This window comes from Alexandromys fortis, unplaced genomic scaffold, assembly GCF_014885135.2.
Source record: "Alexandromys fortis isolate MF-2015 unplaced genomic scaffold, M_Fortis_MF-2015_v1.1 scaffold_92, whole genome shotgun sequence".
NCBI classification, from domain to species: domain Eukaryota; kingdom Metazoa; phylum Chordata; class Mammalia; order Rodentia; family Cricetidae; genus Alexandromys; species Alexandromys fortis.
Window position 1 is genome coordinate 875764 of NW_026067972.1, and position 12244 is coordinate 888007.

The window sequence follows — 12244 nt, forward strand, 5'->3', positions numbered from 1 at the left end:
TGTGTAATTGAATGTCAGAACTGACACTTGTTTTGGATAAAGATAAATTGGGGCCACTGGCCATTTCAACTATCATTGATATAAACTTTATTCAGGGCAGTGATCATTCCTTCACTCATTCATTGCTTGTCCTGGTCCCCTAAGCAGGCTGTGGAACCCCCCAGGGGCAGTTTTTGTAGGTGTTTCTCGTTGAAGCCCTAGGAAGTTGGAGTGATACCTACAACCCAAAAAAGAACCCCTGGGGACAGATGCCGTCAACACGCTGAAGACAACCCGTAACAGCACAGTGAAAAGTAGCTGTGCACGAAAGGCCCAGTTGCACATCTCCCTCTACATATAAAAGTTACACAAAGGTACTTACCACAGCCAATTCCCACACCCCTGGCCTTGTTTACTGTTTTTTTCCTCTCCCTGATTTTATTTCTTAATCCCATTTTGTGAAATCTACCCCCTCCCCCAAGTAGTTCCATTATGGGTTCCTTTACTCGTTATTGGTTTATTTCTTCATTCCTTTCGTAGGTATCAGCTGAACCAAAACCATGAGTGAAGCACAGAAATCCCCTTATGTGCACTTGATGCTCTGTCGAAGAAGATGGGGGCAGAAAACAAAATCGCAAATAAGAGAATTTCAGGCAGGGACCTGGAGACATGCAGGAAATGGGTTATGTGATAGATTGACAAGGAAGTGAGGCAGTGGGTTTAAATTGAACTTATGTGAAATATACCGGAAGATGGTAGCCAAGAGGAAAGTATTCTAGGCAATGCAATGGCCTTGGGATAGTCACTAGTGTAGACTTTCCAAGGACCTGAAAGAAAGAAAGCCAGCTCACTAGAATTTGAGGACGGCTGTACATGAAGCCAGTGTTTGCATGGATCAGATCATATCAGGTCTGGGAAGTCTGGACATGGGTGGATTTGATTCCAGTTACAGTGGGAAGCCAGGATCTAGCAAGTTAATAAATTATTTTTGCAGTGCATCGACATTCCTTTACATTCTCTACTCCGAGTCTCTGGAGTTCATGGCATGCAGAAGAGACTTACTATCTAAGAGTGTGTGTAAGACAAACAGATACTGCCTCACCAAATGAGGTCTTTGTCTTCTTTCCCTTATTTTCTGACAGTTTAAAGCTATTCTGTTCTTGCTTACTTATGCCAACTGTTCCTTGGCTCTTTTGATGAATTCGTAACTTTTGGATTTTCAAGTATTTCTCCAAAGAAGCTTTTTGCTGGGAATCATTTTATTCTCTATAATATTTTGTAGGTTACGAGTAATAATATTAAAGAATTAGGCAGTGTTGATCCACATTAATTCTGCAGTCCAGTTACTAGGATGACATCTGTTATGTGCAGAGTTTTCCCAAGGACACACACACACCCATTGACCCCAGAAATGGAACCCACAGCAAACCAAAGTGATGCACTTGGTGAAAGAGCGAGTTTTTCCTGGGGTCACTAACAGGAGTAGAGGTGATGAGCTGCCTGCTTGAGGAAGAATGACTCAGAAGCAGCTGCATCCCGGAACTCACCCTCATGGACGATAACCCAGGGGAACTGCATCCCTGGAACTCCACACAGCTTGCAGGTGTAAGAGATCTCTTCTCAGCAGCTCTGCTGGTCAGGCTCCTCCCCCGGGCGGTGTTTAGTGCTTCCATTAGCTGAAGAGTGGTCCTTCTGAATCTTGCCAGTCTCAGCTTCCCCGGACGGGACTGGTGTTTACCTCCTGAGCCTCATGACTCCGCCCCCCACCTTCAGCCCCTCCTCTCTTTGAGGAAATGTTTCAGTTCGGGGAAAACTGCTGTACAAGACCCCACCTCTTCTGGCTCTTACATTCCTTCCAACCTCCTCTTTCACAAAATTCTCTGCAGAGGGGATGACACAGATGCCGAAATCTAGCATGGAAGGGTTGATACTGATGATGAAATATGACTACGCATTGGGCCACCGTTCCACAACAGTCACTGGTCCTTGGGAACTTCAACAGAGGTTGTGAATCTGTGTGATCCATTTATTGCAAAGGCAAGCTTCCTGCCGTGACTGACTGCAGCTGACGGCAGCAGCGCTCTACGGGTGTGAGCATAAATGTTTGGAAGGCAGTTTGATAGGCATATCATGCCCATTCAGCAAAACAGTGGCTGTCACTTCTCCCACGGGGCTGGTGACCTCTCCAGACACAGGTTTGCTTTTGGCTTACAACAGAGAACTCCCTCCAGTGCAGTCGGCCTTCAAACGCATTTGTAAAGCTGTGAACTATACCCGCGGCAGCTTGCCACAATGGTAAACGTAGGCACGTTCTGCATGCCAGCATGCAGGGGCCACAGCCAAGCAGGAAGGTTGGTGACAGTTCTCCCTAGGCAGCCTGGATACGCTGTGTGGCACCGTGAAAACTAACCAGTAAGGAAGGAGCTTCCAGCTCAGTCCCACCTTTATTTTCCATGCTCCGAAACCAAAGCATGTGGTGTCTTCAGAACCGGGCTTTACTGTCGAGATCCGGAACGCCACCAGCCATGGTGACAATAGCCTTTATAAGGTTTGTGGGACATCAGGGGCATCTCCAGCCAACAATTCGTAGGAAGGTAGCCCATTTCTGGTACTAGGGTTTTCATTTGACATGTTAATAGCATTTGGGAGAACCTGTTTCCATTCATTTAGTGTGCCTCCGGTACCTAAACTCTTGAATTGTTGAGTAACCCTATTTAAAAAAAAAACTAACTCAGACCCAGAAGGTTGTAAGGTGCCATAGCTTCAGCTCAGTTCTGTACATCAGTGTTGTGAAATGTCTACCTCTGTCGCTGTCAATTGTCTGAGTGCCCATTCATCACTGAGTTGGGTGAGACCCTTGGTAATAGCTTCATCTGTTACTAGCTTGTGTGGAAATGCTTGTAAGAGGCCCAGGACAGTATCCACCAGGTGAAGGCATATCTGTATCCCTCACTGACAGGCATGGGCCCTATATAATCCGTTTGTTATCCCCTTATTGGGCAAGTTGACTTATGTGTGTGTCTCATCCACAAATGTTGTCCTCACTAAGGCAATGGGAGCTTTCAGTCCCACAAAGATCCTAGCCTATTCAAAAGCCTCATGAGCTTTACTGTCCCAACCCCACACGGCATCCCTCTTATAAAGTTAAACAAGGGGCAGGCAACTTGAACAGGGTGATGTATGAAAATACATCAATATCTCAGGAGCCCCAAGTGTATCTGCAGTAGGCACAGACTGTGGTAGAATTCTCTCAATGATGTTGTCAGGTACCATACAGTTACTAGACCATAATATTCTTAGGAATTTTACAGCTGTGCCTTGTCCTGGCACCTTGTGTGGACTGATCCGTTGTCATTCCTTTTAGTGCATGTATTAGCTGGGGGTCTCTAGAGAAGCAGAGCTGACAGGCTAAATGTATATTGAAGACTGTTAAATCATCTTAAGTTAAAATAGCAATGACAGCTGTCTCAAATGCAAGAAGTTGGGAACTGAATAGTTCCTTGGTCTTTGAGCCTGGGTACTTCAGCTGTCAGAGCAGTCCCATGATTATTGTCTCACACTGGAGAGGCTGGCAATCAATAGTGGCTAGGTTCACAATGGTGCGTACCTCAGCAGTCCTAATATGGCCCTTAAAACCTGGAGATTGCCCAGCGGTGATAGCGCACGCCTTTAATCCCAGCACTCAGGAGGCAGAGGCAAGCGCATCTCTGTGAGTCTACAAAGTTAGTTTCTGAACAGCCAGAGCTGTTACACAGAAAATCCCTGTTTTGAAAACAAACAAACACAACCAAAAACCAACACCAACAACAAACAAAACTTGAGATGTTTCTGGAAAAACTGCTGATCCTTAGGAAGCAACCATAAGGTGCCGCCCACAGGTCACACTCACTTCGGGTGGGTCTTCTGGCATCAATCAAGGGAACCGGGGCAAGTCTTTAGGTAAAGCTCCCTACCCAGGTGATTCTAATTTGTGGTATGTTGCCATTAAAACTAAACGTTCCTATGCCCCTGTATATTGTTTAGTTGCTTTTCTCAAGCTGTGAAACACTCAAGGCTTAGTTTTATGCCATCTCTGCAATGGAATCTTTTTACAGAGGTTAAGTAGGATCAGTAACCAAGGCTCTGGGTCACTAGTCACTAGCCCCTGGCAAGTAGTGAGAGTGTGGAGGTAATCTTTGTAGGGCTACTCTGGAGGTTCGTGGTGGACATTTTAAGTGAATTGGTCTTCGGATCTAACAGCTAAGAGAGCACTAAAATCTTTAGTAAAACCTAACACAACAGGGCTGGAGAGAGATGGCTCAGATGTTAAGAGCACTGACTACTCTTCCAGAGGACCCAGGTTCAATTCCCAACACCCACATGATTGCTCACAACTGTCAGTAACTCCAACATCTGACACCCTCACACAGACATACATGCGGGAATAATGCCAATGCACATAAAAAAACCTAACAATACTCAAAGGTTTCATAACTTCTACCCATTGTCTGCTTTCTCATCCTGGGTCACCTTTGTGCGTTTTCCTTCTTCATGAACTTGGTGGGATCAGCTCAAGCTGTTTGGTTTAGTTGATGCCAAGAGAGATGGCTGTACCTGTAGGCCTAGCTGTACCCCATCCAGGGTCTGGTAGACTCTTGGCCTGAAGCATGGCTGAGCTACTCCTCTTCTCTCTCCCCTAGTCATACCTGGTTTCTGTGATACCCCTAATATAGTACTTTGCAGGAATGTATAAAATGTACATGATTTACTCCGAGGGTATTGTATCCTACCCATAGGACAATCCTGATTCTTTCTACAGTCACTATTTTATCTCTGTATCCATCCATTGTTGCCCACTGTCTCCAGTGCCTTTGGAGTTTGCCATGAGAATTTTTCTTTGGGAGACAGATCACACAGAACACCTACTCAGCCCAGGAAGAGGAAAGCAATTGTGAGCCAATGACTTTTTCTCAGGGCTGCTAACAGAAGTAGGGGTGATGAGTTGCTCTCAGGAGCGAGGATGACTCAAAAGTGTCTACGTCACAAAAAGGCCTGACCCAACACCAGTGATGAAATCTGCCTCCCTGGAGCACTCTGTACTAACTCCAGGCAGCTCAACAAGCTGGGCTGACCAGAGTCCCCTCTGCCAGCAGCTGTTTACTGTCCCCCTAAAGCTGGGAAGGGATGATCCGAAATCTCATGCAGTTCACCTTTCCCAGACATGTGTAATTTGTTTACCTCCTGAGATTCATGAGTCTTCTCTTTCCCCTTCTGTATGGAATGCTCCAGTTCTGATGACATTGCTGTACCACAGCCTACAAACCACAGTACATCGTCACCACTGTGTTCTTATCTCTTAAGAACCTTTACCCTCTAGTTATATCACACTTCCAATTATCGTTGACACCACTTGAAAGGTTTTACGACTTGAAAATTATTCCCTTTAATAAGAAGTTCTCAGCAAATTTTGTGATATTGGGGATAGAGACGCCTAAATGGTTCATACAGCTTAAAATTGCCCAACTTTACAGCGTGAGGTGCTCGCTGTAATTCACAGTGCAGTCTAGTGAATAGAAAAAACAGTTATCAAATTCAATTAAAATGCCTCTCAATAAGATTATGCTACCGACTAAATAAACCTTTCTGAAGGAGGAGAACATCTAAGGTAAGTTAGATAGGCCCTGCAGAATCTGTTTCTCTGCTGCACTGTACTACTGCTCCATTGTTCAGGCAACAGTGGAGGGTTTCGAAGAGTTCTAAGAAACAGAAAAGTCAGTTATCAGTTTTTGAAGTAGACAGATGATGTACAGTTGGAGTGTGTGTGTGTGTGTGTGTGTGTAGTGTTCTGTAAGATTCAGCTTCAATTCTAATGCTCCTGGGGGCAAAATACACAAAATCAAGATTTTCCTGGTAGCACACTATTTACAGAGATGGGACCCTCTTATTCTAGTTCTACTCCAATCTGGGGAAGGAATTACTGCTAAAAAAAAAAATAGCAAGTCAGCCAGTATATGTAGATTTCTCTGTAGCTATAATTAATTCCTCTCATCTTTTCCCTTGAAATATGTCTGTGGTCCAAATATGTTGAAAATGCACAGCCATCAGACTTTGCAAAATCTTGGCTTCTTCTAGGCTTCCTCTCCTATGACCGGGTTTGATGAAAGAGCCTGACTTCTGGATCCTCCTTGCAACAAACGTGTCCTCCCTCTTTTGAACAAGAAAAGGAAAAAGCAGCATTCCATCACTGGGACAAGATACTTGACATGATAAACTTTAGAAGCCAAAATGTTTATTTGTGCTCATGGTTTCAGAGTGTCGAGTTTTTGGATGGTCGGCTGCATTGCCTTCTGCCTGTGGTATTATAGCATAAAATAGTCTGCTTACCAGATAGTAACTAGAAGAAGAGTAATAGCACCCTGGGTCCCACTACCTTTTAAAGAGCACACGCTCAGTTGCCTAAAATTTCCCCAAGGCCAGTTTCCTAAAAGTACCATAGCGCAAAAGATCTGAGCCCACTTCCAGGTTTGAAAACTCTCAGGTTTGAAAACTCACCAAAACCCACCTATCCTTGAGCTTGAAACACTACCAGTCCTTGGGCCTGGCTTGAAATCCCACCAATCCCCATCCTGGAAATCCGCCACACCTGGAAAACTCTTCCTCCTAAGAAACCCTATGTAAAGCCTGCCTCCTGCTCAGTTCTTTGCTGCTTCTCACCTGAGCAGAGGCAGCCACCCTCCTGTGTCTTCTCCAATAAATCCCTTGAGTGGTTCGTTGTGTGGTGTGACTTTGTGGCATTCCTTGGCTTCCGTCATCCAGGATACCTTTCTCGTCGGAGACGAAACACTTCCAATGGAGAAGCCTTTCCCCTCAGAACTGTAACGCTTACAGTAGCCCCAGCCCTCATGCCACAGGCTGGCAGCCAAGCTTCTAATACTTAGACTTGGGTAGACATTTAAGATCCTAACCATATCAACATTTAAAATTTTTAAAGTTATATAAAGAAAAAGAATATCATCTACACATTATATTGAAGATTATAGACTACATATTATTTTTCAAAGAAATACAGAAAACAACCACAGGTGAATTTTGGTTTAGTAGTTTATTTTCATCTTAATGAATTCTTACATAGTTTAGAACATTCATTCAGATGATTCAAGCGTCCTTGCTTCTTCTTTCCTTCTTTCCTCCTTTTCTTTCTTTCTTTCTTCCTTTCTTCCTTTCTTCCTTTCTTCCTTTCTTCCTTTCTTCCTTTCTTCCTTTATTTTATCTTGTTAAACTGTAAACCAGAATGTTCCAGTCTACAGGAATTCTTTGAAACAGAAAGGCCTTGGAAAAATTAAATGATATTAATTGTTCATTTTACCAAATAACACCACAGGAAGAGCTGTTTCAACCAAATTTCTATTACCACATTAAAAACATTTATCTTCGTACTAATGCAGCCACACATTAAAATTCAGAATTGCGTATCCTTAGCCCTTTAGGGCAGGTTTATTTCTAACCTGTGAAAGGCACTTGGTTGGTCTGGCCTCACATACATTTATGTTTACTGAATATTTATGTGGTAACAGATGCTGACGAAGACACACGTGAGTGAGTAAAGGACATGTGCTTTTCTTTCCCCCAGAGCCCTGGTGTCTGAAGAGGCCAGTTAATACAGTGAGGTACATTTTGAGACATCAGGATCTCAAGGTACAACTATAAATTGCCCCAGATTTCCAAAATATTAGGTAATTTCAAGTCTCTCAACTCTGCTACTCTTTTTTTTTAATTTGTTTGTATGCTCTGTAGATCAGGCTGGCTTTGAACTCATAGAGATCCGCCTGCCTCTGCCATCAAAGTGCTGGGATTAAAGGTGTGTGCCACCACCGTCTAGCTCTTCATTTATTTTTGAGGTTCTATTTTAATTAATCTTTTTCTTCCCTGTCCTTCCTCCAAACTTTTCCATATTCTTGGTCTATTTTTCCTCAATTGTTAATCATGCATATATTTATATTCCACATAACCTGTTGAATCCTTATAATGTTATTTGTATGTATGCTTTCAGGGCTGTTTGGCATTGGACAACCAATTGGTGTGGTCTTCTTGGGAAGGAACACCATCTGCAATTCTTTGTGTTAGGCTGAGGTCTCCTGGGCTTTTCTGGTGCAGTGTGACATGTTCATTGGCATCCTTGTTCAACTCACATTTGGGCAGTCATGTTGGTGAGCTTTACAGGTGCAACCTATGACATTACTAGGACACACAATCTAATAGAAGACTCCCTGATCCTTTGTCTCATACAGTCTTTCTGGCCCACCTTCCATAATGTTCCCTGAGCCTTAGGTGTGGGAGTGTTTTGTAGATGCATCCACTGCTACTGATTTCCACAATTCTGGGTATTAATCAGGGCTTTCTGTAGTAGTCTCCATCTATTGCGAAGAGAAGTTTCCTTGAGGAAGAGGAAAGACTACACTTACCTGTGGGTATGAGGACAAATGTCTGTGAATTGTTGTTAGGGATTATGCTGGTTTAGGAGATTAGTGGTTGTAGACTTTCCTCCCCAAACCATGGTTTCGCCAACACTAAGTAGTTAGCTTGGTTTCCAGTACCAGTCATGGTACCTCTCTTGTTGAGTGACTCTTAAAGTCCAATTAGAGAGCTGTTGGTTACCATCAAAGCATGTATGCTACTACTGCAGCTTTAAGTTGTTGCATCATGCATCGTTCTGCAACTCTTTCATTGCTAAGGGTAACATGGCTCACTGAACTCTTCCATTAACAGGGGAAAGGTTTGGCATATTTTATTTTCTAAGAAAGCCGACCACCAAAGAACTTTATTGTTTTCAAGATAACTTACTTTAGGCAGAATCCAAAGCTCCCAAAACTTAACTCAAATATTTTTAGGAGTCCAAAGGAACAAAAACACTGCATCTTTAGACTCGCAAAGAAGCTTCCTAGCTGTAATCATTACACAACAGCTAGCTTCTATATCCATATCTTGCTCTGGCTCCACTCTGCATGCCAAGCAATCCTGCAGGGCCCCTTTCTTGCTTCAGTTTATGGTTGCCACATCTTAGTACGTATATCAAGGTGATAATCCTTTCAGTTGCTCCTCAGCAACCAGATCTACGGGCCAACATAAACTACAGTGTGCCGTAGCCAGATGCCAACATCTCAGTGGTACCAGAGCAAAGCTTGTTTCTAACTTCCCTGCAAATCTAATATGAATCTGGGAGATTTTATGGCAGACATTTTCTTGTACCAGCCATTGCTTTAGGCTGAGGGATGTTGCTTCTGCTATGTTCCAACTGTCTTATTAGGAACATGAAGACGTCATGGTCAACTAATTAGGTCTAAAAGAGATAAAACAGATCTTTGTTTCAGACTGTACATGGCCAGAACTAAACACCTAGCCTTGCTTGACTGCCAGAGGGCCAGTTGCCAGAGGTTTTCTATGGTGAAGGGAACAAGCATTTCTTTTTCACAGAAGGACAGATTTAGGGTGTGGGGAGAAAGAAGAAAGGCTTTAAAACTCAATAGAGTGGTTGATCTCTGATGCACACTGGTTATCACATTTTATGGCTGCAGGATTTATTTGTTCGTATACAATCGCTTACCTGAAGTTGCTTTTTTTTCTCTTCTTCTTCTTCTTCTTCTTCTTCTTCTTCTTCTTCTTCTTCTTCTTCTTCTTCTTCTTCTTCTTCTTCTTCTTCTTTTTCTTCTTCTTCTTTTGAGATAGGTTTTCTCCATGTAGCCCTGGCTGTCCTATAACTCAGTCTGTAAATCAGGCTAGCCTCAAACTTAGAGATCTGCCTGTCTCTGCCTCCGTAGCACTGGGATTAAAGACATGTGCTACCACTGCAGAGTTTTGATGTTGTTTTCAATTATCAAAGTCTTACTATGGTCCTGGCTTTTCTTGACAGCTTTAGATGGGGACAAAAGAAACAGAAATGTGTTAAAAATACATCCATTGCAGGACACATTCCAATTAAAAATATGTTCAAAAGTTATTTTCTAGGTCATTTTCTTCTGATTCATCTATATTGGGATATTCAAATCTTGCTGTTGTAGAGCTATTAGTTTTTCTTGGTGTCGTGTTGTTCTTTGTGGCGTTGAGTGTTTTCTTACCTTGTCTACCCATCTTTTCCTCTGTTTGGTGTATTGGGACTGCCGCGCACAGTGGCCCCGTCTGCGCTCTATGCGCTAGAACCCAGTTCGTGAGCTTCGGGCAAGGGACTGGAGGTTGAGGAAACACACGCAGAGACAAACCGACATACAGACTTTCCAACACTGCTACCAAAAAGCCCCTCTTTAATAGCACCGTGGAGGCTTAAATACACTGCAGTCAATAGCCAACAGGTGAAAATCCCGTCCTCTGATCCTCTAGGCTAGGCACAGCTTCTAATAACTTCAATTAGAAGGCTCTAGACAGGGAAGAGCAGCTGAAAGCCAGGACTCAATTAGTCCCAACAGGGACTATATCTCTGGTGATCAAACTTCCAGGTGCCAGTGGATCCAAGGCTCAGATAGTTGCTCCTCATGTTGCTGTCAGGGCCATGGTTCCAGTCACCCCAGAGGTGACTACGTGTTCCCAGAGGTTGTTCTGCACTCCTGGGTGTCACTCTGTTAAACATGGAAGTCGTTCAGACCTGTTCCCATGGAGGTCACTTGCTTTGGCTGCTCCTGCTGAGGTTGCTGACTTGGACCTGCTCTGACAGAGGTCACTGGCTTGGGCCTGCTCTGGCAGAAGTTGCTGGCTGGCTCAGGCCTGCTTCAGTGGAGGTCACTGACACAAGCCTGCTCCAGTAGAGGTCGCTGGCTTGGGCCTGTTTTTGTGGAGGCCCTTGGCTCAGACCTGGTCCCACAGAGGTCTCTGACTCAGGCCTTATCCCTTGGCAGTAGCTCCCTTGTACCTGCTCCTATGAAGGTCACTTCCTGGGGCTTCTTCTGGTGAAGGGCACTGGCTCAGGCCTTCTCTGGCAGAAGTTGCTGGCTCCAGCCTGTTCCTGCAGATGTTCTTGGCTCAGGACTGTACCCACAGAGATCCCTATCTTGGACCCGGTCCCACAGACAACTCTGGCTCAGGCCTGCTCCCTCAGCAGTTGCGCCCTTGTACCTGCTCTTGTGAAGGTCACTGCCCTGGGCCTGCTTTGGCAAAGTTCACTGGCTCAGGCTTGTTTTCACAAATGTCCCTGGCTTGGGGCTGGTCCTACAGCCGTCTCTGGTTCAGACCTGTTCCCTTGGTGGTTGCTCCCTTGTCTCCCTTCCCCCCTTTATAAGAGAGAGATTGGCTTGCCATTTAACCATTTGTAATCAATTCCTTTTAAATGAAAACAAACATTTATAAGCAATCACTTTGGGAATTTGGGTGTAGTTTTCTCCAAACTGCTTCCTGCTATTTGTTGGGGGAAGTATTTTTAGGGTTTGGGGGCAGTCTTTTTTTCATCAAATTACATTAGCCTGGAAGTAGTCCACAGGTTCTCATCTTCTGTGGAAATAAAAGAAGAACTTCTTTTCCAAAGCAACATATCCTTAGACCCAAATTTTGAAGTCAAGATACCTTTATGTTGGTCTAACTTAGCAGTCCCTAGAAAAAAGTCTCTCTGCAGTCAGAAAATTCAAAGAAAACATGATAATTTATATAATACAGACTCTCTGTGTATATTACATCTACTTGGCTTATTTTCTTTACTCCTTTAATCTATGACTATCTGTACTCTTTTAAATTAGTTTGCTGTCTCTTTCAAGACTTTACTTCTTTTTATAACTGTCTATATTCTTTTTCCTCTATCTCCCAAGCCTACATACATTTTTTTCAACATACCATGTCTCATTTAGAGGTCTTTCATGTCTGAATCTGAATCTGAAATTCTTTTCTGATAGGGAACATTTTAAAATGGTAAGCAGTGTGGTTGTAGCAGCTCTGGATGCTGGCTCCATCTCTCTTGGCCTTTCAGTATGGCAGAGGTACATTTACTGCCAGCTCTGGGACTGCTGGGTGATTGATCAGCAAGCATGTTCTCAACCGCTTTCCTCCTAACCCTGAGTGGGCATACAAACACCTAGACCCAAAGTGTGTGCTTGGTCATGCAGGTTAGCCCCAAACGTATGGGATGCCATTTTGTCAGCGGAGACTGCTCATTCATTCCCAGTTGCCCAGAAACTATATTATTTAAAATGCAGTCGTGGTTTGTTACTCTTGCTTCTTGGGCAGCTGCATGGGGTCTTTCTTCTTTGGCAGTTACATGGCTTCTCCTTGACTCTCTGCCTACTCTCTGTCTATATCTCTTCCAGTCTTTCTA